At 48.2% G+C, this 25599-nt stretch overlaps 1 pseudogene across 1 annotated transcript; it reads left to right on the top strand.

The window, feature by feature from the left end:
• Positions 1-572: 572 nt before the first annotated feature.
• On the top strand, positions 573-24411 carry LOC144154964 (glutathione peroxidase-like; annotated as a pseudogene). Its single transcript, XR_013319488.1, has 3 exons — positions 573-926; positions 21336-21479; positions 24005-24411. The product of XR_013319488.1 is annotated as a glutathione peroxidase-like (transcript).
• Positions 24412-25599: the final 1188 nt, after the last annotated feature.

The following is a 25599-nucleotide window of genomic DNA, read 5'->3' as shown; positions in this document are numbered from 1 at the left end:
AAACCAGACGTCGTAGCTATTAACTCAAATGTAGCATTGTCCTGGAACCCACTTATGAGCTGAAACGGTCTGTAGCTAATCTGCATCTAGTACGAATCCCTCTGTCGAAAAGAGAGAGAGAAAAAACAAGAGTTCCAGAGAAATGGTTGTGGCACCAGTGCTTAATACTCGAAAATAACTGCTTGTTTGGGACCGGCAGCAAGCCAAAACATGTTTAGCTTTATTTTTACCTTTTAAACATAGTCAGACACTTTACGGCGTCCAGTTGTTCCAACAACATTGTAACTTGGGCACTCAAGAGGCTGGGATAACTTCCACTTGCGTGCCGCAGTTCAAAAGGCTGCGGGAAGTATCGTGGTGACTTAGTACTAGTAGTCCCATCACGCGGCCGCATAGTATTTTTGGTGGCCGCAGCTTGGGATCGAGCCCTACACGCAAGCTCGTCACGGGCCGTACGCAGCCGTGCAGCGGCGGCGCTCTCGCGCTCGTATCTGGCGGCAGCAGCAGCAGCGCCCCGTGGCGCGCCGGCCGGCCGGGGAAGAGGGTGTTCCGGCGGCGGATAAAAGCAGGAATCGCGGAGCCAGCGCCGGTAGCTGTAGCAGCTGCGACAGCGGACGATGCTGTCGCAAGTCGTGCTGGCGCTATTGTGCGCCGCCGCCGCGGGGGCCTCGCAGCCCCGGAAGGTCGACTGCTGCGAGAGGCAGCGGTCGGACGAGGACCCGTCACTGTACGACTTCCAATTCCCGGCGCTCCTCGGCGGCCGCAACGTGAGCCTGGACCGCTACCGCGGGCACGTACTGCTCCTGGTGAACGTGGCCACGTACTGAGGCTTCACCTGGACCTACTCGCAACTGAATGCACTGCAGGAGAGGTTCCAGGACAGAAACTTCACCGTCATCGGTTTTCCCTGCAACCAGTTCGGTCAGGTGAGATGCGACGGCGCTGAACTCGCTACTGGCGGCGGCTGCGCTCCTCTTTGGGGCATTTCGACAAGACCCGCAAATGAGCACTTTTGGCGGTGCGTTATGCAGTGTCATGCGTCTTTACACGCTTTTCTTTGGCTTTGCGTATTTTTTTTTTTTTGCCTTTTACCTCTATCGTGTCATAAGAATAGTACCTGCCAACTGTGTACTCCTCATTACCGCATGTTGCTATATGGGCCGGGCGTGAGGGAATCAGTCGAGTTGCACTTGAAACTTGAATAGAACACAACTTTTATTGGTGGTGCCAGTAAAGAAGCTTTCACTCGTTCTTTTTTTTTTGAGTTTTTGAGGGCAAACAAATGCCCTTTCTTTGGGATTCTAGGATCTTCAAGATGTAAACTTGCCCCCAAGCACCTTTTAGAGGTTGTTGGAGCTTTCGTTGCAGTTATGAAGAAAAAAAAGCGCGCAAAACAGGACTTCAGTTTCGCATTCCTGTGTATACAGTAAGCGCTCGTTATAACTGACTCGCTTCAACCGAATTTTTGCTTTATTCAAAATTTTTCACGGTCCCAACTGCAGTGCAGAAAAAGCCAATATCATCACCGCCTTTAGCGATAGTACCACTTATAACGAAGTCGCTTTCCTCCCTAAAGGACTTCGTTATATCGAGGGTTCGTTATAGGGACTTCGTTATATTTGCATCACTATTTAAGATGAAGAGCCTGCTCAAATAAGTACGTGTTGGTTTCCTTACGTGTGACTGTAAATTAGCCAGAGGACCGAAGTATAACGCACGGTCATAGTGTCCAGTGTAGACGCCAGAAGCGGAGGTGGTCAGTTTACCATGATTATAGTTGTTTTAATGACCTAAATAACCATTTCGAGACACGTCATATCGAATTCAAGCCTACGGGTACGCGCATAGAATATGCAGTTTAAATGAAACGTGAGCCTCAAAGCATAGATCTGACGCAGAGAATTGAAGTTTTTGGTCCCTGGTCGTATAACATACGTGAGTTCAAGCATATTTACGCTGTGCGTGGACCTTATTTCATTATTGTAAATTAGCTATGCTAGTATCCTGCCTGCATTGAATGACAACCTGAGTTTCCGCTCTCTCAGTCAGTTTTCTGTCAGTATTCGCGCTTCAAATCTCTGCCGATACAACCAATGAGGTGCCACGCTGGTGTCCCCCAGCACCGGCACGACACCCTTCTCTCTCGAGGAATGATATAGTGTACGCAGTAATCAGGTCGCACATTTTGAGCGCGCTATGTATCCCCGTTATCAACGAATGCTATCCCACTTACAATATAAGTGGCGTGACAATTCGGAATGTTTCGTCTCGGACACAAACGGTAGCGACCTACCCACGCGCGATCCGTCCGCGCGTATACTTGAAGAACTGAATGTCAGGCAGGAACCGATACTGCATGCGCCGATAACGACATCTCAGTGGCAAACCGCTTTGAGGGGGCAGAAGAAGAAAAAAAAAACGGAGTACAAGTCCTGCGCGCCTCCGATGTCGACGAATATGCGCTGCCACGGTGTTACCAGGGCCGCTGCAGTCGTTACATATGAATAGCGAACTCGCGCTTACCATATGGCTACTTGTATACACGCGTCACCCGCAGTTGTGGGCGATCAGTGGTTGGCGAGTTGTGTGCAGCACGATGGGATCTCGATTCGCGTCCTCCCGAAACTAATGCGAGCTGTAGAGTGTGCCGCTTAAAGCGTAGAAACAAGTTGGCCACTGTAGGTAGATAAGATAGCTGTGAATGTGAATGGCAGTAATTATCGAGGTGACAGCAATTGCTTTTCATTGCAGAAAATGCCAGAAGCGAGAAAAAAGGCACCGCCACTCCATGCACTTCCCGTATTAATATTTGTGACATCACAAATCTGAATGGTGAAGCGCGGAATTGGTGCGCTTGCCTATGCGTTCTCCTGGAACCAACAGTAAGGCAGGTTTGTGAAAATACAAAATAAAGGCATGGTGGAACTTATTTCGAATACTTTTATTAAGAGCTAAATTCAGCTCTTAGCACAGTGAGAAAATTTATGCAGATGAATGCGAGAGCTATTGCCCCTGTATTACTACTCTTGGTACGACCGACAACCAGCAAAAGTTTGGGATCAGTGGCGCAACCGGCTGCGCGACCTATCAGACCGTCGTAACGTCGTAGGGAATTGCGTGGTTGTTTATTGCGTGGGCAATATACGGGGCATGTAGGGCAAAATTTTCCCGTCCATCCGTCAACAGAGTGAGTGGCAGAAGCGCAGAGATTGAAAATGGGCCAGAGTACGGGGAGAGCTGCCTTCGCAATGACGACGACGTTGTCATAAAGACGACAAGTCGAAGCACGGAGCGCGAGCTGCCTGTGCCTCGACGGGGTTTTGTGATTCCCGTAAACGCTTGCACGCATTGTAGAACCCAGTCTGGAGCCAGTCCAGGGCGGCAAAGAGGGAGGAACGGGAACAGCGGTGACGAAATGCCGGTGCTGGTGGACAATGCGGATACCGCGGAGATGGTTAGACCGTTAAGCACGCGTGCCTCACGAGGGATGTGGGAGAAGAGCCGCGTTGCGGACTTTTGAAGCCGGAGCAACGCATGCGCATTGGGCCGAGCCGCAAGTCCGCGATGTAGACGGACGAGGTGCTCACGCATTCCTACGGACCCACCAATAAACCTTCAATTATTGTTTTTGCTCCTTCTAGGCAGCAGCCCGTGCTTTGCTTGAATGACTTTGCAGGCGATGCTGTGCTCTTTTGTGTCGTGGAAAAATGGGGGGAGGAGGAGCTGGAGCCAGAAATGGGGCGAGCTTTAACCATTTATTTCGATATAAACAAATTATCGTTTGCTGTCGGACAAAAGCAATAACAGCTTCCAAAGGTGGGATAGTTAAGTCGAAACAAAGAGTTATTCAGTCCCTAGTGTCCCTTTAAGTAGCGGGTGCCGATAAATAGGCGTCCTGTACTGAGGAATAGATAGCCTGGCGTAAATATTGACCGCGACAACGGGACTTTCCCATTGGTAACGTGGTAGAATAACCGGTAATTATTGAGGAAATAAAGACAACATTTGGCACCAGGCCACTCTCTTCATAGCCCTTGGGGCAGCTTCCCTTGTTTTGACACAGGTGAACACAGCTATACGGCTTGTATTCTCGCGCGCTTTAATCATTTTTTGCCGTTTCTCATAAGGAAGCCACAGGTGCAGAGAGAAAGGTTACACATGAACAGTCATGGGAACGTTACCAGTAAAAAGTAACAGTGTTACAGTTGCAGTTACCCAAGCGAAAAAAGTAACTATTTACAGTTACAGGTACAGAATTTGCAAAAGTAACTTGTCACAGTTACAGTTGCTGTAAAAAATTGACGTCGTTACTTTTACGTCACTGTATAAAACCAAGTAATATATTAAAAACCAAATAATAGTTTGTTTAATACAGATATACGAAGCCATGCAGGCAGTCAAAATTAGGCGTGGTAAAACCCTAGACGAAGGGAACCAAAAAAGGGGCGCATTCAAACCCAACACATAAAACAAACAATCGTTGTGTACGACCCACTTTGTTGCATTAACTTCTTTGTTGACGCAACCTTGGTGTCATTATGGACGCACCGATCTCGGTGGGCCCCTCTGCGGTGGCCTTCCTTTACAAGGGTAGGCCAGCGTCCTCCTCGGTGAGGTCTAATATCCAGTTTCTTTTTTAAAGACGATAGCCTTTCTTGGGCTACGTAAACGCAGAAATTTTGGACTGTCTGTCTGTCTGTCTGTCTGTCTGTCTGTCTGTCTGTCTGTCTGTCTGTCTGTCTGTCTGTTGTCTGTTAAGCAAAATCAGCGCAATAGCCTTGTATACGCACAGCCAAATCTGAACTAACTACGGTGTAAATGTTCATACTTGCAACATTGTTGAACAAGAAAAATACATTACGCAAATATAAAACAGAAAATAATACATAAGTGATATTTACAGTGTTGGTTTATAATAAAAAAGTCATGGCTGCTTGATTTTTCCGAAATGAAATACTACATCTACTGCAGAAAAAAAACCACTCCGTCGCCTACTGTTGCCCGCGCCACTGTAGCTTCTGGCGGCATTTTAAGAAATCAAGCGGCAACAGTTACGAAACTTTCCACTAGGTGGGTTCCACGTTCTGCTTGGAACGTACGTGGAATAGGGCAACGTGGTTCTATAAACATTGAAGTAGGGCGCCTAGATTCATGCGCTCCTCCGCCGTACGGCAGCGCTGGCATCGAGCAGTGGAACACGGTAAATTTAAATTGACGTGAGCAATTCTTTCGCGGGTTTACCTTGGGAGGAGCGCGACGGAAGAGGAAGAGCCTGAGACGTGAGCGGGAAAGCGAAGGGAGGCATTTACTCGGCAAATGTCGACGAAAGACTATCGTCTTTTGTCGACATTTTCAACGAAAGGAGCAGAGACGCGGCCAATTATTTTTCTTGTATCCGCTCCACTCAAGACGACAGAAAAGTTTTAAGAAGTCACTGAAAACAGCCACCTCCAACCTTGGTTTCTGGAGGGAATATAATACTCTTAGTGACCTCCTCTCCTAAACTGCTACGGGATCCGTTTTGTAGAAAAGTGAAAGAGGCAAAGAACGATATGCAAAGAAGAAAGTTCGAAAAAGTGGAAGCCACGATCCGTATGTTGGCCTTTAGCGAGTGTTGCTGTTCGATAAATTAAAAAAAGTAAATGTAGCGGTATTTTCTGTTACAGTTCCTGTGTAAAAGAGGAACAGTGTAATAGTTACAAATTCGTCCAACTTGGAAGTAACTAGTCACAGCTACAAGTTACTGAAAAAAGTAAATTATCGGTAACGCGTTACTAGTAAGTAGGTATTGCCCAAGACTGCACATGAAGGCGTGGTGCATGCTGTATGTTTTGCGCTACGAGGCTGCCACAACATAAAATGCTCTCTATCGTGCTCCAACCCTAGAAACAGTTGACTATGACGTAGCTCTTCCGAAACGCATACAAATGGTACGTACAAAGCTACGTACGTGGTGTTAGCGTAACGCTGCAGTGGTGCAGGAAAAAACGCGCAGAAAAGAAGAAAAAAACACCAGCGTTAACGCGCATTGAAAGAACTATATCGAAATGCGTCATACAGCACAGCTGTACTGTACAACTGTAAGCAGGAATACTTTTGGAGACTCTGGCGTAGCCCTACAGTGTTGCGTCGCAAATTCGTTAGAGCCTGTGTTGACTGCTTTGGATCCCCAACACGCTTTGGATCCACGGCAAGCGGGCACACTGGGCAAGCTTGCGCGAGCATAATTGGGAGTACAATAACCCCTGTCATTTACAGCTTTCCCTGCGAAAACAGTCCGGCCCACTCTTTGAAAACGGTGGACTGGTTCGAAGAGTTGTAACACTCACGGCGCATGAAGAGCCGCAGGTGCTGTGCGGGTGGAGGGGGCAGATTGAGAAAGAAATGGTGAATTTATTGCCTAGCGTTAAAGAAACAAAAATTGACGAACGCACAAAAAATGAAGGCTGCAATAGAGAACAGGCAGGAGCGCTATTCTCCTGGAAGTGAGTCATTTCTCATTTCCGATAGAACGTCCTACTAAATGTCTGCACTGGGAGGAATTAAATTTCGTCTCTCCATCTTCTTGGCGAACTGATGGAGACGAAATAGTGATGTTCTTTTGATGGGCGAGCCGAGAGGACGATCTCGACTCGCTCCGATGACCGACGACCGATGCTTGGAGCGGGTGAGGGATGAGGACTGCCTTCCTTGCTAGATATTAGGTTTATTTACATTATTTACAAAACTCCAACTTTACATCAGGTCAGAGTGACGGTTACATTGTCACTCTGACAGCAGCAGCCTGTTCGGCCGAGATCTATACTGAACTAGATCCCCTCTCGACCGACCCTCGAGAAAACCCAACACTCCGGTTTTGATAACAAAAACCCCGCCTCCAAAAAGGGGGCGTACAAGAAAGAGAGAAAAAACCTTTCAAAACAATTATTACAAACCATTGATTGGCCACAGGAACCAGTCAATCACACACATGTCCCCACCTGCGGTCACGTGACCCAACCCTCTCTCTTATACACTCATAGTGCGTTTCCCACGAACGCCATAGCACCCGACAAGCAAATACAGGACATCTGTGGCCTAAGTGGACACACATTACGTTCAGCGGGCGGCATCTGCCCAAAAGCCAAGCCCAGGGCCCGGAGCGGTCCCCGCGTGGCTGACCTCCCTCCGCGCGACGCCTCCCACGACGTCGTGCGTCTGCGCGCGCGGCGGGACAATGAGGGTTGCTAATTCCCTCCCAGACTAAAGGGGCGCCGCCGGCCACCTGAACACGCTGCCAGCCGAGGCGACCATCGTCGAGGCGAACGACCCGTCGACGAAGAGCGCCAGCCGCCGGAGTTGAAGATTTTCCAAACTTACACCGCGCGCGCTTTCAACACTAAGAGATACGATCATCTGGCCTCCCGTCAGCTTGTTATGCCGAATGACCCTGCCACCTTCGACGCGACAGAGGTACTCAGGCTAATCGCCCCCATCCTTTGACACACAAAAGGGCGGGCACAACAGCTCTCCGCGGCTCCGAACTTGGCGTCCGTGCGGCTACATGAAAGGGACACGGGAAAGTAGCTACCAGCGGAGGCGACGCCAATACATGGGCCACCGGGGGCCTTCATTAATTACATGCGGAGCCCGAACTTAACAGGAGGGCAGAGGTGCTCCGCTTGACAGAGGTGGAAATAGGGTAAGGAAGGAGGGTACGAAGAAATGAAGATCTCTCTAATTGCTCCTCCGCGATTCTATCGCATGATAGACTGCTACAGTCGAACACGGATATATCGAACACGGGTATATCGAATTATTGTCTATATCGAACTCATAAATTATCCCCTTGAAAATTCTGTGTAAAAGTATAGGAATTCGTACGTTTATATCGAACCGTATTTTTCCCTACATTGGGTATATCGAACGCCGCGCGAGTTGGAAGGTGCTCTTCGGCGGTCGCTGCACCCCCGATTAAGGTTGAGGAGGATGTGGAGGAATGCGCGGGCATGGCGAAGACTGGCTCGCGGAACTAATCCCCCCTACCGGAACGAATTTGCGCTTGCCCAGTCGGGCCCCGCAACCGGCCGCCGTAGCGTTAGCGGACGGAGCCCGGTATGCTAAATCTCTCCAGGCACACAAGCCCGTACGCTGGGAAAATGTGGCAGTGCGAGGTAGGGATGCCCCGACTGGGGGCCATACATATGATGACAGGCGCTTGGAACGGCATGAAGAAGGAGACCGTGGCCAACTGCTTCCAGAAAGCAGGCCTTCTGACGGCCGAACTTTCCGAAGCTTGCGAAGACGGCGACGACGACGACGAGTGCATGGGTGACACGTTTCGTGAGTTGTCGTCCCTTTTCCCGGCTGCTGTTCCAGCCGGAGTGTCTGCCGACGACTTCGTGAACGCTGACACCAATGTTCAGGCTGTTGGGAGCCTCGGTGACGAGGATATCGTAGCTGTGGTCGCAGGAGCCCAGGCCGATAGCTCGAGTGGCGAAGATCGTCCGGACGAGGAGGCGGCTACACGATCGTACTCCGCGGGTGAAGTGGCCGCTGCGTTCAGCTTGATTCGCTGTTGTTGCGACGACATGGAAGGAACTTGGCTGTCGCACCTGGACAGGCTCGAGGAGATCGAGACCAGCGTCTTTAATTTCATTTCCAGGACGACAAAACAGGCCAAGATCAGCGATTTTTTTTTCACGGAAATAAAGCGTCCTGTTGCGTCGTGAGTGCGGAATTAGTTGTCATTCATGAATGCGCCGATCGGTAAGTGATCGTCCGCCATAGGTGAGGCCTCAGAGCCCATATTTTTTATATCGAATTTTTCATATATCGAACTATTTCGCGATCCCCTTGGAGTTCGATATATCCGTGTTCGACTGTACAAAGGAGAGCGTCTGTCGGAGAGGGGCTTCGACTTGAGGCAACGGAAGGGGCCCTCTATCGATCTGCAGACATCGAGCAACTAAGTCTTCATAGAGTGATGCGTAGCAGCTAATCTGCTTTAACAATCCGCATCTAACTAGTGTCGCCCAGCCTTAATCTGATCTGCCAGGAGCTGAATCACACCGCTATACATCTGGCACTGGCTCGCAGATATTCTATGCGGCGCGTCTTCTGACAGCTCTGTTATCGCGCCAGCTCAGCGCTTTCTTGCACGCTACTCCAGCCTCCAGAGAGGGGTTTATGGGCTGCATGGATGGTAGTTCGAGCAGTCCTTGGTCGTGAAGGTCGAAAAAAGCTCCAATACTTTACTCTGATTGCCGAAGCCTGTTCAGTAATTGTGGAAAAGCGCAGAGTCCGACAGCGTAGGCACGAAGGATGAATGTGGCAGCACTTTCCCATTCCTGTCGACGCCTGTCTGTCCTGTCAGTCATTTTCAAAAGCTGTGCGATTATGGATGCGAAAAGCAAAAATCCCGTGTGTACGAGATTTCGGCGCTCGTTAAAGAACCCCAGGTGGTCAAAATTAACCCCGAGCCCTCCACTACGGCGCGCCTCATCGCCTGCGTTGCGCCAGCGCGGTAAACCCCACAATCAATCAAAAGCTGTGCGAAATGTTTCAAGCACTTCCTTTACCCTGACAGTGTCATTAATCTTGGCGTTACTCGTGAACCTCGTGCATTCACTGGCTATATTCTCTAAAACGAGGCTCCATTGCGGATCTACACCAACTTGTGAATCTGCACATCCCAACCGTTTCTGAATCCTGGGCGACTCGATAAAACAGCGCAAAACAAAGAGAAAGAGCATACCGACAGGAACCAGCGCAGCATTTTTTCGCTGTTGTTTTTGCTGTTCATATTTCACTGAGTGTACATGTTGCCGCCTTTTTGAGACATTCCAAAATGGGAAGTACTTGCCGCAGTAGTTCAGTGGCCAAGGTGTTGTGTCCAAGGATGCAGGTTCGATCCTGTCCTCGGCGGTTGTTTTTCTAATGGAGGCGAGGAATAGAAACGCGCATGCGTCTTATTTCGGCTCAAGTCAAAGATCCCTTGCTGGTATAAATTAACGCAGTCCTCCACTACGGCACGTCTCAGAGCTGCAGCTGTATCTTTGTCACGTAAAATCGAAGAAAAAAGATAAGTTCTTGACACTTCATAGAGGAAACTTCGCCACGATTTAAATTCGCTGCAGTAACCTGAAAGCTTACTTTCGATTGATATTCATTGTTGAAATGCACGAGAATTGGGACGATGAAAAAATTCTACTGAGCGATGCTTGCTCTTCCTGGAAACACAATGTCGACCCGGCCGCTACAGTCACGCCTAAGCTTCACGGAGGGTATCGGCCGAACACTGCAGCGGTGGTTGTTTGACATAAAACATACGCAGTCTGAGCGACGCCGTGCACAGAAAATTTGATATGTATCCGCGTATGTATTGACGCATATAAAACCTCGTATGAAGTTCAAGTTCCTCTATGACGCGCCATATCCATGGTTTTCAATCCTGAATTTGCATATAATCTATGACCTATATATAACCAGCGTTGGCTGCATAGCGTGTTTTAATGTGCTCCATATGATTTCGAAACGCGTGATTTTCAATTTTTCGCTTCAACACAGTCAGTGCGACGCTCATAGCTCAAAAGCAGAAAACTGAATCGGCCGAAAACCGATTCTTGCTACACTCTAAATGCGGAATGTCTTCAGTGCAAAACTACCACGCACGTACAGGCATTTCCGTGCTTAAGGAAATTAACGAGTTCCGTAATTCTGGCTAGATTCTAAATGATAATCGTAAGAGGAATGGTAGAAACCGCTGGTGTATTACTGAAACGCGCTTTCTCCACCAGCCACCACATCAATGTCGGCGTCTCAGATGACGGGAAGGTCGTGTTTACAGTGGCGGGGGTAATCTCTTGATCGTAGATTGCCCACTCATAGATGTTGTCCGGTGTCAAATAGCGTGAAGTTAACGTCAGGGCGCTTGAGGCGTCTTCGGTTGCGCAGTCGTATTGCGAAAGCGACGCGACGGCCAGTTGTGCCCTTGAGCTGCACCTAAACAGATTCGGCAGAGGGCAGCACACTCCTCCTATTTGCCGGAAATCACGTCAAGATACTCGCGTCTCACGAGTCGTCGCTTTCGGGGCCCCCTCGACTACCAGATAAGTTCCAGGAAACACACTCCAGGCGGCCTCTAATTGCGCTTTGCGAAACACGTGCGTCACGGTTGCTTTTCTTACTAAAGCGTGAATGGGAACCAGTTGGTTACATAACATATCGGCGAAACTTCTCAGGGACGAAAGAAAGAACGGACATATTGCAACCACTGTAGTGTCCATTCTTCCTGCGCTGTATCACCGACTTGATGCGTTTATTTTTTTGTTCGTAAGCACACCGCACGCAGACAGACAGAGAAAGAGGGAGAGAAAATCGACATAAAGTCAGGGTAGTAGTCCGGCTCATTTCGCTCTCCGCCCCGTAGTAACGCAGAAATTGGCCTTACTCCCTTTAACATCACTGGGTCGTCGAATAGACATGGAGTCTTTCCCCTAACGGATGTGTAACAATAATTTATTCTGTATTTATTTTATTGCGATCAAGGCACATGCCTTGGCTGTAACAGCAAACAAAAAAAAATGGGGGGGGGGGGAGGGGGGGGGGGGGACGCTCCGACGTTACACTTGGGCTGGAGACCTTTAACCCGCGCCAAAATATATACGCAGGGACGTTTTCGGTTTAAAGTGAAGCTTTCTACGGCTAGGGTTGCGTGAATTTTATATGTGCGCCAGCATATTGCGGCAAAGCTAACTTTATTGCGAGTGCAAATCACTAAACTGTCTGACTCTTGTTTCACGAAAACATTTCTAGCCCTTTCAGACCTGGGATTTTTTGTTACGAGCAAACATTGTTTTTCAGTGTGTTTTCGTACCCCATGAGCTTAGAAACAAACAATTGTGCTGATAGTGCAGCCATTTATTTATTTACGGTCTTGACAACTAATTACTTCATTGGGTAATAAAATTTTTTATTTCAAGCCGAAGAATTCTTTTTTTTTTTTTTGAAGGTTATGACACGCTGACCCTACAGACAAAAAAACAACTTGATAGTGCAAGTACTTACTGTTTTATAGACGTTTTAACAAACTAGCATTTCAGTTTCGTCACCCGCCCTGTCGTCAAACCTTTTCTCCACTCTTGCTTATTCTTTTAAAACTAAGCTTTAGTGTTCCCACTGATGGCGTCTGTAACGCGAAAAAGCCCTGCAGGAAAGCCAGCTTTCTCTGACGATGATGATGAATGACAGTGGGTGAAGGGAAAGAGAAAACGCTTCAGTGGCCGGAATCGAAGCTGGGTACCTCACGTTATGAAGCCGGAGTCCATTTCGACATGGTCGAAACTCAGTCCAAACCAAAGAATCCTTCACGAGAAAGCTCCGCGTTCAACCATCGTCGTCGTTAGACGGAGGGGGTGCATGATTTTTTTTATAGCCTCGACCTCCACGAAAACTCAAGATTGGTGATCTCTATTCGGACAAGCATCTTTGAAGAACTATTCCCCAGTAAACTAGCAGTTTTGGTTCTGTCCTCGACGCGCCAGTAAATATTTTGTGTGGTGTCGTCAAATGGCGACACGAGGGCCGAAAGGGCTAGAAACATTTATATAATAATGGACCACTAAGACTACTAAATCATTACTCCGAGTTTCATTTGCTTGTCGCAATTGTAGCTCGCAGGGAAGTTGTAAACGTTACACAGTTACCGTCTGCTGTCAATGCATGGGCATCTGCGGGTCCGGGATAGTTTGTCAAACGACGCTTCATCGAACGTCGTTTCATCGAACGTCGTCTCATCGAAGGAATGTCCGTTTCATGAAAGCCATTACGTCGAACGCCTTTTTATCGAATCGGTGGTGCCCGCTTCATCGAAAATTCAGCACTTGTCATCGGTGCACTCGAATTCCTGAAAAAAAAAAAAAAAAGAAGACCATCTTGTGACTGCTGTCAGACCATACGCGTGGTATACGGAGTAAATTGCGCCAAGTAAACTTCTCGGAATGGAAACAAATGCCTCTTTTGCATTCATCCATCTCAAACCAACCAAACTGAAAACATTTCTCCGATGAGACTATAACCTCGTGCGGCGCCCTGCAAAGAAAACAAGGTTCGAAGTAAGAAATCAACGCGGATCGCAGATCGGTGTTGTTAAAGATAAAATTATTAGTACTCTAAAATAGCCCACAGCTGGGCAAAAATGTCTGACAGATGAAAACACGTAAGCATGTATGCTGTCAATCCTTAAGGTTACAAACTATCGCTCTTTGAAAATTTTTGACCATCATTTGTTGTTTACAGATGGGCATGCGCATAAAGCTTTTTCTTGGATGATGCTTTGGACAATGAAACTGTTGTCTCCGACAATTATTTTGTATCATTGAATAACTAAATGGATAAGATCTGTTGGTTCCGGCGGAAACGTTAGCTGTCTCATCTTGCGCTGCGTGTTTTGGGAGCAGTGTCGTAGCCAGAAATATTTTTCCAGGTATTTTAGGCCCCCCCCCCCAAAAAAAAAAAAAAAAAAATTGCGCCTTACCGATTACCGATACAACTTTTACGGATCCAACCCTGTTCAAAACGGCGGTACATAACGCCTATTGTTCATATGTTCATGGCATAGTCATAGCACATCTATATTTTTTAGCTATTGTCCTCCTATTGTACGTTTGTTGTTGTCGCACCTGAATCATTACACTGTTATAAAAACTGCACATTCTCTTGTGTTTGACCACTCCTTTGTGTTGTGCCCTATGGGCCCTGAAAGTATCTGTTTAAATAAATAAATAAATAAATAAATAAATAAATAAATAAATAAATAAATAAATTTCAATCATTTATCAGCTTTATTAAACCGACACCCTTCTTATTTTTGTTTTTACTTTGTGGTATATCCTATATCAATTCGATATGTAAGTAACCGGCAAAAAAAAAAAAAAGGCCGTAAGGAACGGGAAGGGAGGGATCGGGAGCCCAGAAAATTTCGGGGGGTGTTATGACACCGACACACCCCCTGGCTACGCCCCTGTTTGTGAAGATATAGCCTGTTGCCTCTCCAATGACAGCGAGCTGTATCGAAAAGAAGATATTGAATGCATAATGCCCGTTGACGAAACAACGCGCAAGACATACAGCTGGTACTGGAAAAAGAAATGTCACCTCCACTACTTGGCGCCACAGGCTTGCTTCTTTAAAGGCAGAACTGTCAAAGCTTTTAGTTCCGTCGTACAGCGTTACCAGAAAAAAATACCAAGAAAAAAGACAGCGTACGCGATCATTCGCCTCGTGAGGAGCGCCTGTGAGGAGCGCCCGGCGTCGGCCAGGCTTGCACGGGGGCTTGCGCCACGAGAGGAGCTCGCAAAAAGAAAAAATTTCCGAGCGCACGTGAGCGTGCGCCTCGTGAGGCGCGCCCGGCATCGACCAGCTCGACATTCGAGAACACTCTGCCCAGCGTTCGTGGCGGGATCTCTCGCGTGCTATCCTACTCGCCAGTTCACGCACGTTCGCGCCTGAAGTTTGGAGCACAGACACCGAGTTCGCGCTGCAGACGCCGTGTTCGTGAAGGCATTTGCCGCGCGTTCTAGCGTGTGCTAACCCGGTCCTCTTTGGGAGAGACGTGAAAGCCTGCGAACAAAACGATCCGGGCCTGCCAGTCATGGAGAAATTTCAGCGGCAAGTTCGGTAAGCCATGCGAGGTGCAACAGCCGGGTCTCCGACGGAGGGAGAGGGGCCGCCAGCTCTGCTTTTTCTCCAGCCTTGCACCACTAGTGCAAGCTGCGCACATTTCTTTAAAGCGAAACTTTCTATGCCTCACTGATGGCGTCCGGCGCAGGACAAAACGCTCCACAGGAAAGCCAACTTTACACAAGCGCCCCAATGAAAAACGCGTCCAGTGGTAGGAATAGAACATGGTTTCCGCGTGTTATGAAGCCGACGTATATACGATTACGAAATTTCGACACGGGCTACATGAAGGGCAATTTTAAAAGCGCTCCCGAATAGTCTGACGTTTGCAAACAAAGTGTGTCGCGCCACGATGGCAGAACCTCGAACCGTCTACCACAGCGATCACAAGGCCATACTGTGCAAGTGTACAGTCGCAGAGCTGAATGGGAACGTGAAAATTATGAAAACTTCTCGCTTCAATAAAGGCAATGTCTTAATATGTGTATTCATTCAACTTAACGATTAAATGCTGCCTTCAGCGATCACTCCACTACATTCATTCCTGCTTTGAATTTGGAACTTCGCCTTGTGAAAGCGGTTGTCGCCACCCGCACTGGTCTTATTACTAGTATCACCCTTCGCCAGGCTACCATCTTCGAAGTGGAAGAAGCGTCGCTTGCATTAGACATAGCCTAGACCTAAGCCAAGATCATTATCACAGACTCGCAAGCGGCGTATCGGAAGTACATAGCCGGAAGGATTTCCACTGAAGCACTACGCATCCTAGCCCAAAACCCTCCTGAAAAAACAATCAAAATCATTTGGACGCCTGCCCACTCATCCCTTCGCGGTAATGCAGCGGTTCACCCTCAGGCCCGAGATCTTGCTCGCCGGGCACCGCAAGAGGACGACGAGAGGACCAGACACTCACTTATTACGTACAACGACATCACCCAACACTACATGCTGACACAACGCATCTTCCCGCCACCGGCAGAAAAATTAACGAAATAACAACAAGTCACCCTCCGAAAACTTCAAACAAACACATTTCCACATCCCACACGACTACACGCCATTCACCCCACATTATACTACTCCCTGTGCAGACACTGCGGCAGGGCACGCCCTTCAAACCCAGACCTTGCACCAATTCCCAATCCTACATGCAGGCAGTGGGAGAGTGAACTTGCCAGCTCGGACCTAAGTAAGCAGCTTTGGCTCGCTGAAAGGGCGAAGACGGCAGGCTGCACAAGCGGAGTCCTGGACTTAGGACCCCGCCCACTTACCAGCTCAATCTCACTGTTAAATATAGTTTTCTCCTCCTCCTCTTCCTCCTCGCACTCAAAAAAGCTTCGCGTTTCTACCATCGTCATCGTTATACAGTCGTTCGCACTGTGCGCTGCTTGTTCCACATCATACAAAGTGACGGCACGTACCCTGCAGACACCGTAATGCTTACACTTTTAACTAAACTCGCAAACGTAAGTGTGTACTTTTCCGAGCATAGCTTCAGTTTTCCACGAATAGTCATCCTGAACTCCACTGCAGGCGTATATGAATGCCTAAGGCTTGATAGTAGGGTAAAAGGCTGCTATATAAACCACCCCCACGTGGTTGCCATCCACATCGATGGAGCCCCCCCCCCCCCCCCATACCCTCCCCCGCCGCATGCAAGTGCAATGACTCAAGACCTGCATGCGGGCATTGGAACTGCAGCGCACACGGGAGTATCATGTATTACTTCATATCAGCGGTATCTCCAAAGCGTTTGTACGTCGCCAACGCTATCAGTGTGCTATGGCTGTATTTTGTAAGACGGAGTAAATCTTTCATAAAACGGCGTTTGATGAAACCGCTTCGATGAAACGGCACCCGATGAAGAAATATTCACTGAAACCGCTTTCGATGAAACGGCTGATGCGAAATGGCGTTCGAAGAACCGGCGTTCGATTAAGTGTTATTGTAGAAAACGGCTGTAACTCGCGTTTTATTGAAACTTTTCCAACAAAAACTACATGAAAATTGGACGCTAACACGACTTTATCACTACCGCGAGTTTCATTTATTTGGCCTAATTAGTTCACAGTAAATGACTTCATACATGTGCTCAAAATCTCGTGTAAACCCTGTAACGTGCACGTGTCTCACTGGTCATCCACCTTCACAGAGTGGAAGGGGTCATCAGGGAATCATGCTAAGACGAACTTTGCGTTGAGATCTTCAAGGGTACAAGTAACACCTACGCTAAGGCAAGGCAGCGCCACCGCTGAAGCCCGTTCAACATGGTGCGAATTTCGCCTGCGAATTCGCAGCTGCGGCACCGCTCGGGCGACAAAACGATCAGTCGTCGTTGCTGTGGCAAATTGCCGAATTTTCGGCACAATCGCGAACTTCTCCTGTGAACTCCGCTTGGCGTTTGGCGATTTGTCGCATTGGTGCAAACAGAAAAAATAGATCGTTTTGCCGCATGAGTGGCGTCGCAGCTGCGAATTCGCAAGCGAAATTCGCACCATGCAGAACGGGCTTGAATCGTGTCTCGCGGCCCATTCAGCCAATTTAATGTCCAATACCAATATCCTACAGTAGCAACAACCGCAACAAAAAGATCGGAGTAAAACTAAGACAACAAACAGAGACAAACAAGAATGCATTGTCTATTTCCTCCTCTATCTCGTTTTATTGCGCCCTTTTTATTCTTGTTTTTAATAACCGAGTTCAACCAGCCCCAGATAACGCCTCTCGGGAAGGCCTAAAGAAGGTGCGGAGCCAATCGCATGGTGCGGAACCTATGCGAACTTCGTAACTGGGTGGTGTCGACATGACAGAGATGCACGCTTACGTATAATTTTATCTTGGTAGGATGGTGCGTAGGTAAGAGAAAAAAGGAATTAAAGGCTCGGATGGCTATCAGTAGTTACCGTCTATTGCCACGAGCTGCGGGGCTCATTCGTTGCAATGGCGTTCATTTATCACGGCAAGGTTGAGATGTGAAAGGTGCGGCGGGCGCGATGAAGGATGTCAAGCACCGGGCGGTCCCAGAGGGGTTCGATAGTATAGGAAGGGCCGGCTTGCAACCAGTAAGCGTTACGGGTCCAGAGGTTGCGAGCGACGGATGAGATAAAAGCAGTCAGCGCTCTGAGACTGCTCGCCAAATAAACCAATTTTATCTGAGCGGGCAGGGGCTACATCGACTCGATAACAAGGGCGTATATCACCGAAACAAATATCCCTTTAGTTGACCGATAGCAAGTTTTATTGTTCGGCAGCGTGGCAGTTGCTCGAGTCGAGGGCGCTCTTTCCGGTCATTGCCGTACTAGGAAATCTCAACGCCGGATGTCGTCACAGCAGATACTCGCGCAACGAGCCTAGAGCCCTTCCATCGCTTCTTTGGAACTCGCCTTCGGTATCGGATAAATTTCTTAACAAAGTTTCGCTCGCGGCGACGAAGTGCGTTCGCGACGAAGTGCGTTCGCGACGACAACCTTACAGGAATGGGCTGGAATTAAGCAGTGATCCTCCGTATTACGTCCTTAGCCAAGCTCCGGTTCTCTTCATTTTAGCTAGGATATCACCTTCCACCCGAGTTTGCGCCCTAATGCAGTACACTCGTTTCCTACACGTAAGCCTTACTGCTCCTATGGCGCTTTCCAGAGCTTGTTAGGCCGACCTGAGGTTTCTCTATCGGTCTTTAGTAAGCCCCAGTTTCTGCCCCGTAAGTCATCACCGGGCGTACGATATTGTTGTAGGCACTTCTTTTCAGCGACAGAGGTAGCCTATACTGTTCCTTACTTAAGAGTGCTGGCCGAATGCGACCCAGCCCATGCTAAATCGAGGCTAGATTTCCTTCTTGGGGTTTAGATCGGCGCTGAAACCTGGTCCAGAATATTTATAATCATTTACATCTTCCAGATTTCATTACTATTGCTGAAGGAAACGCTTTCTACATGTCTATTTAGATTTGTTCCTTTTAACCTTAACCATACGACTAAGCTTTCGGCTAATTTTAGTAAAAACAGTTGATAAAACGACGCGCCCCACGTGGGAACAGAGCTCACAGCCCTCAGATGAGGCTTCCGACCCCTTGTCAATTTGCCTGCCGGGCTGGTTGTATTCTCCGCCACTTGCCGCGGCATTTATGAACCCGTACCTGCCTGCCACGCTTGGTGTGGCAGCCATCGTCGTTCGTATAAACTCGGAGTACTACTACTACTCGGAGATGACTACTACTACCACAGTGAAAAGCGACGACGGAACATGTAAATAATTTCAAACCTAATGCAGTGCGTGGTGGTGTGTCCTTCAGTGCTTACATAGAAAAAAATAATCTAGCTTCGCTATGGCTGGAGCCTTGCGCGACTTAGTGCAAGCTTCGCCAATAGTTTTTATTAATGGCGTTTTTTGTGCAGCAAAAGTGTGACACATCAAACATTGCAGATAGACATATTGGTTTCCTCGTTGTGTCCAAAAGGCGTTTTTATGGGCAAATTTTTGGCCTTGAACAAAGTTCAGGGGGTAGAAGAAAAGGCATCATAATTTATTATTTTTTGCCGCGGCTGTCTACAGCCACGCGAAAAAGAACAATGCCGTCTTATAGTCTTATATATGACACATCCCTTCGGTGAACGATTATCCAACATTGCATTGGCACCTCGCTTGCTGCGCAGATCTAAAATGTAACCCAGAGAGCAGGATGGGTTTAGGGAAGGGCACTCAACGATTGATCACATCCGTGTCGTCAATCAAGTGATAGGAAAATCTGCAGAGTGTATAAGCCCCTTTACATCGCATTTATAGATTTTGAGAAAGCGTTTAATTTCGTATTCACCCCAGCCGTGCTAGAAGCATAAAAATACCAGGGAGTAGAAAAGACCTACATAAGACTTCTAGAAGACGTATATAGGGAATGTACGGGCAGGATAACACTTCACAAGCAAAGCGACGAATACCCGATCCGAAAAGGAGTAAGACAGGGAGATGCCATCTCGCCAAAACTGTTCACAGTATGCCTGGAGGGGACATTGAGAAAGCTTGACTGGGAAAGCACAGGATAAAGGATAAACAGAGAATACTTGAGCCATTTGATGTTTGCAGACGACATAGTCTTGCTAAGTGGGACTGCCGAACACCTGCAAAAAATACTCGAGGAGCTACAGTCAGAAAGCACGGCCGTGGGGCTAAAAATAATAATGAATAAATCTACAGTAATGATGAATAAGCATACCGAAAGCCTCCAGTCAACATGTGTAACGACACGCTAGAACGACTAGAAGGTTATAACTACCTCGGACACGTGGTCAGTGCTCGAACACGAGAGAGAAATCTGGCGCAGAATATAGGTATGGGCTGGGGTGCACTCGGCAAGCACTCCCAAATAATGAAAAGTAAGCTACCTCCATCACTCAAACGAAATATATACAAGCAATTCGCACTGTCGAGGATGAGATATACAGCTGAAACTTGGCGCCTCACTCAAAAACTGGAAAGAAAACTTAGGTCGGCTCAATGGGCCATGGCACGGAGATTGATAGCGATAAAACTTAGGGAGAGGAAACGAGCCTCCTGGATCAGGGAACAAACTCGAGCAGATGATATCATACTTCAAATAAAGAAAAAGTAATGGACTTGGGCTGGCCATGTAGTGAGGAGAAATCTCAACCGGTGGACCACCAGCGTAACAAAGTGGACACCGAGAGACGGGACTAGAAGAAGGGGAAGGCCAACGACACGATGGGGGGACGAAATAAGGACATTTGGGGGCAAAGAATGGACTCGAGCAGCGCAAGGCAGGAGTGGTTGGAGGTCAGTGGGGGGAGACCTTCGTCCTGCAGTGGACCTGAGTTGGCTTTTGATGATAATAACGGTGATCACGGTGTCACCAAAACAATCTGCCCCCCCCCCCCCCTGCCCCTTCTCCCCCTAACCCACGTACCAAAAAACAGCGTACAACCCCGCTGGGAAATGGCCAAAAATTAATGAATAAAAGCTGCCCTCATGACGTGCTAGGAGTGCCAGATCTTTGCTTTGCTGGCTCAAATTCTTAGCTTGCAGACTTGGTTCACATTCCGTAGATGCACCCCACGACGTTGTTAGAAAAGACGAACTGTCATTTGTTTCTTCTTCTCAATGTTTTCTTAATAGGGGTTGTCCACAAGATTTTGTTTTCGGGGGAGGAGAAAGCCCATTTTTGGCAAGGAGGGTGTAAGAGCATCCAAACAAGCTTACTCAAAGACCGAAAGAACAAACGCAAACCGGCACGGTGTTAATGGTTTCCAGAAGGAAAAAACAGAGAGGCTGGAAACTTTAGCCGGGATACTAAAGGTTCAAAGAAAGCTTCCTTTTTTTTTTTTTTGATAGTTGCCAATCTCAAGTCGTGAGGAGGTGTGTAGAGAGTCTCCACCCTTATGTTTGAGGTAATGGGGAGTAAACTGAGCCTAACCAAATTAGTTGTGCTTCCGGTTGCGGTGTCGGACGTATCAAGGAGAATTGATTGATTGATTGATTGTAGGGTTTAACGCGCCGACGCAACGCAGGCGATGAGGCGCGCCGTAGTGGAGGGCTCCGGATTAATTTTGACCACCTGGGGATCTTTAACGTGCGCCGAAATCTCGGTATCAAGGAGAATTGATGGTCGAACGACGCACGGAAGAAACGTGTGAGTGATGTGTGCCAACGTCGTCTCTTCGGCGCAGCAAGAGCCGGGCGGTACGGGCGAGGAGATCCTCAACGGCATCCGCTTCGTGCGTCCGGGCGGAAACTTCATCCCGAATTTCCCGCTGGTCCAGAAGCTGGAAGTGAACGGGGAGAAGCAGCACCCGTTCTTCGCATTGATCAAGGTGAGCGGACGCTTTTCGCCCTCAGCGTCAGGGCACAGAGGGCAAGGCTTAGTTCACTAAAAGAACACTCAGGCAACGCTTGCACCATTGTTGGCAGTGCTTCCCCCTCCCCCCTCCCCCTATAGTTGTTATTTCGTTGTGCACGTGCGGTTCCAGAGTTTTTCATTCATTGTCCGCACTGGAGTAGCTCGCTTCATTTTTTTTTTTTTTTTTTCAAAATACGGATGCCTTTTAACAAGACATTCACAGCCCCAGCTCAGTCGTCACCTTTGAACCTGACTGCCGAAAAAAATTATGCACATAATCGCGAATTTGCACCCACATCCCCCATACGCACGCATGCGCATACATACATACATACATACATACATACATACATACATACATACATACATACATACATACATACATACATACATACATACATACATACATACATACATACATACATAATTTCATTTCGTTTTTTGTGTGTGGAAGCACGAATTTTACGATGGTAGCAAAATAAGGATCTAAAATGGATAAAATATGTGCCCCGAGTCGGTTCCAAACCCACCTTCCGATAGTGCGTCGGACGCTCTATCAGTTGAGCTATGGGAGTGATTGTGTTCCTATAGGCCTCAATTTCCCCCTGCATTCATGTGTATGTAAGTATATCCGGCGGTTAGGAGCGGTAGCCATCGCTTTCCTGATAACTTCGGGTGGAGGGGCCTTCTTTTCACCCCCAGTGGCCGTGACTTCGCCTTGTACGCCGTGTCAGGAGCAGTCGACGGGCTGGAAACCCTCGTATGCGCTACCTGCACTGAGGCTGCCAGTATGGATGCGCTCAATACTCCTCCGGATATCTCCAAAGAAATACTCAGAAACTGCTCAAAGTAATCTCGATACTAGGCTTAAAGATAAATATGGAGATATGTAAGGTAATCGCCAACACCCAGGATTTTAATGAACCCTTGAGTATAGGTCATGATAGAAGAGCGGGATGAAAACCGTACCCTGGGCAATTTGTTACTTTTGATATTAGGCACAAAAATAAATTAGGCATATAATTAGCGTGGGCTGTAGGGTACGTTCGTAAAGCACCGTGCGGTATTGGAAAGTAGGTTACCTCTTACTAAGCAGAATAGCATACAGGTCCATTCCTCTAATGCTATGTTTCCTACAGGGCTAAACTTTGGGTCTTACAAAGTACGTTGGAGGAAAACGTAAGTCAGCTCAAATAACCACGGCCACTCGATAGAAGAGGGGTACGTACTGCGTCTTCACGCGCTGTCAACGGACAGGCGCATAAAAGTAGAGTTGCGGCCAAGCCATAGATCGGGGAAGGCGCCCTCCCGCTTCAGTGCGGCAGCCGAGTAGCGGTGATGATCGCCCGTCAAAACGACTTTCCCTTGTATCCTAACTCAAGTATCTGGAAAGTAAAAATTGGCGGATCACGCGCGCAGGTGGGAACCGACGTAACGCGAAATTTTCATGGTGGCATACCTAAGTCGAAATGAACTTGCGTGTGGCATTTCTTTTGGAGTCTTTCTGTGCTTGTAGTAGTTGCCAATTTATCAGAATGGGGAGCAGCGGCGAGTGCGTCGAGAAATGAGACATAACGAGAAACGCTCAACGTCTCAATCTCTCTGGCGAAGATCGGCCCCTCGGCCAAGGTACAGAGAGGCCATGGATTATCTGGTGTAACTTCCCCCGGCGTAACTTTTGTAACTCCACACATTCGACCGCAAAGGTGACTCTACGATCAGTTGGGGTTTATCTCATTGATTATCATACGTAATTAGGGAACTCGTGGAGGTGATCACACCGGCGCTGCTGCAGCCGTTCAGTCTACACGGTCCTCGTGAAAATGGCTGTACAACCACTTGTAATCTGAAAGGCTTCCGAGGGACAGGAGGAGAAGCCAGTAGGGGTGGGGCGTTAGACTCGGTGTGGAGGGTTGAGGCAAGAACATTTGGGTGCAACGAACGGATTCAGATGGCGCGCGAGAGACGCGGTTCGAAATGTACGGAACAGGCCTTCGTTCTGAGCAGGCCGGTGCCTCTGCTGCTGCTGCTGCTGATGATGATGATGATGATGATTATTTTTTTTAAATTACTTTCTCGCTGCGTGAATGATGACAAGTTAGTGTCCCTTTTAATGTAAACGTTATTAATTTACACACAATAAAATGAAAACATTTTTTTAATGCACAGGTTTATGTTGCATGCTGGTGTTGATTTTGGTCTCGAAATTAATTTTCAGTACTTTTATACACGAAGGAGCATCCCAAGCATTCTTATTTGGTTATTATAGCTCGGCGCGCATTCTCGCCGAGAGCTTTCTTTTTGCGGACACCGCGCAGTGACCGCCAATTAGCGTATCTCGTCCAGTTGGGAGCAACAGTAATCGCCAAAATAGAATCAGTATGAACGAGCGGTGCATAGTTTCAATTACTCGAAGTAACACGTGATTTTTGTGCGTGGATATGTGTGTGAGCACTGCTGACATTCGGCCTTTTCCATTTCTTTTTTCAACGTCCCCAGGGTCGCTGTCCATCCCCAAAGACCGGCTTCAGCGCGAAGGACCGGCTGTTTTATTCCCCCCAGGATAACAACGACATTCGCTGGAACTTCGAAAAGATCCTGGTTGATAGAAGGGGCACTCCAGTGCGTCGATACGAGCCGAGCTACAAGCCTTCAGACATGACCGACGACATCGACTCCTTGACCCTCACGGGAGTCCTGCCGCCAGTGCTTGAGTAGAGATCTGGCACTGCGGTGTCCCCGAATCAGTACAGAGCAGTCATCACGAATTGGCACAAGCGAAGACAAAATTTTCCCAGCAGATTACAATACGTCCGTGTAGCGCCGACCGACAACAAGAACAACAGAAGAGGCAGGGAAATAGCCTATTATCCAAATTAGCAGATCAAATACTATAGGCCTGCGCCGAGGCGATAAAATGCAGAAGTTGTAGCCTAATGGTCATTGGTTCTTGCTTCTACGCGGGTCAAATTTGGGAACTAAACAAACACGCGTTAATATTAGTCACAGCGAAAAGAAAGCTGCATCAGCCAGCTACCCTTATGACTTAGTAACTCCAGTGTAGATGACCACACTGTCCTTACACTCTCTTGCTGCTTGGAATATAAAATAGCGTGACACGAAGTGATGCAAAATCCAATTTGACTCGATAACCACCCAGTTTGAGTGATTCCAGCAATCCGTCAGTGTAATAGGCGCCACAGCCTGTGCCTCTCTATGCCAGCGAACAAGTTTAGAGCGAACCCCAACCAGAACACTCCGTTTTGTTTATTCTGTGATTGTGTACAAACCCCAGCCTACGCATAAGTTCTCTGTCGCACTCATCAAACGTTGCGTACTGTCATCGTCATCATCACGGCCACGTCAGCTGCTGAGAAGAGCGGCCGTTGAGCGCGGGACCCTGTTCCAGCCAGCATGACGAGCTGCCCTCAAAGCGAACGCCGGGGCAGCTCTGAAGGTATCCGCCGACGCCGTCCCTTGTGCATTCGGGGCTGCACCAACCGACGGAGACCGGCTGGGCGTGCGGCCTTGCGCTACTGCGGCACGCTTGCAATAAAGCAGCCTGTCATTGGCCAAATATGCTTGCTTGCGTGGCATCTCGATCCCGTGTTGTTTTCTGCCGAGCAGCAAGGTCATTGATCGTTCGCCCCGGGCCTACGCCTATGCGGAAGCTCTGCGATTATCGCTCCTGGGCTAACCGCACGCTGTCCAGGCGGCAATGTGGCATTAGTTTTTCACGTACATTCCTACGGCGAGGAGTGTTCTTGGACTGCCGCGGTCGACTCTGCGTGAGTCCGAGTCTCGTAATAGAAGAGCCCCGCTTTGTTGAAAGAAAGAAGGCCTGAATATTTCTTGCTGTCCAGACGGCAAACGTCGCGTGCATAGTAGGCAAATCTTGTGCTTCTTGTTGGTTCCGATAGTCGTTCTCTTATATGGCAACAAACTAAAGAGCGCAATATGACTACTAGGGTGACGTCATTATGTGCGACGGCCTTTTTATCGAGCCGGTGTTGCCTCAGCCCGCTCCTTACAATCGCCGACGCCACTTCCTCAATTCAATGAGCCTGTTTCAACGTAGCCAGCGCTAACTGCGA

This window comes from Haemaphysalis longicornis, unplaced genomic scaffold, assembly GCF_048455015.1.
Source record: "Haemaphysalis longicornis isolate Haplotype H1 unplaced genomic scaffold, Haemaphysalis longicornis Haplotype H1 scaffold_1, whole genome shotgun sequence".
Lineage (NCBI taxonomy): Eukaryota > Metazoa > Arthropoda > Arachnida > Ixodida > Ixodidae > Haemaphysalis > Haemaphysalis longicornis.
Note: the sequence above shows the minus strand (reverse complement) of the source record. Positions and strands in the feature narration are given on the sequence as shown.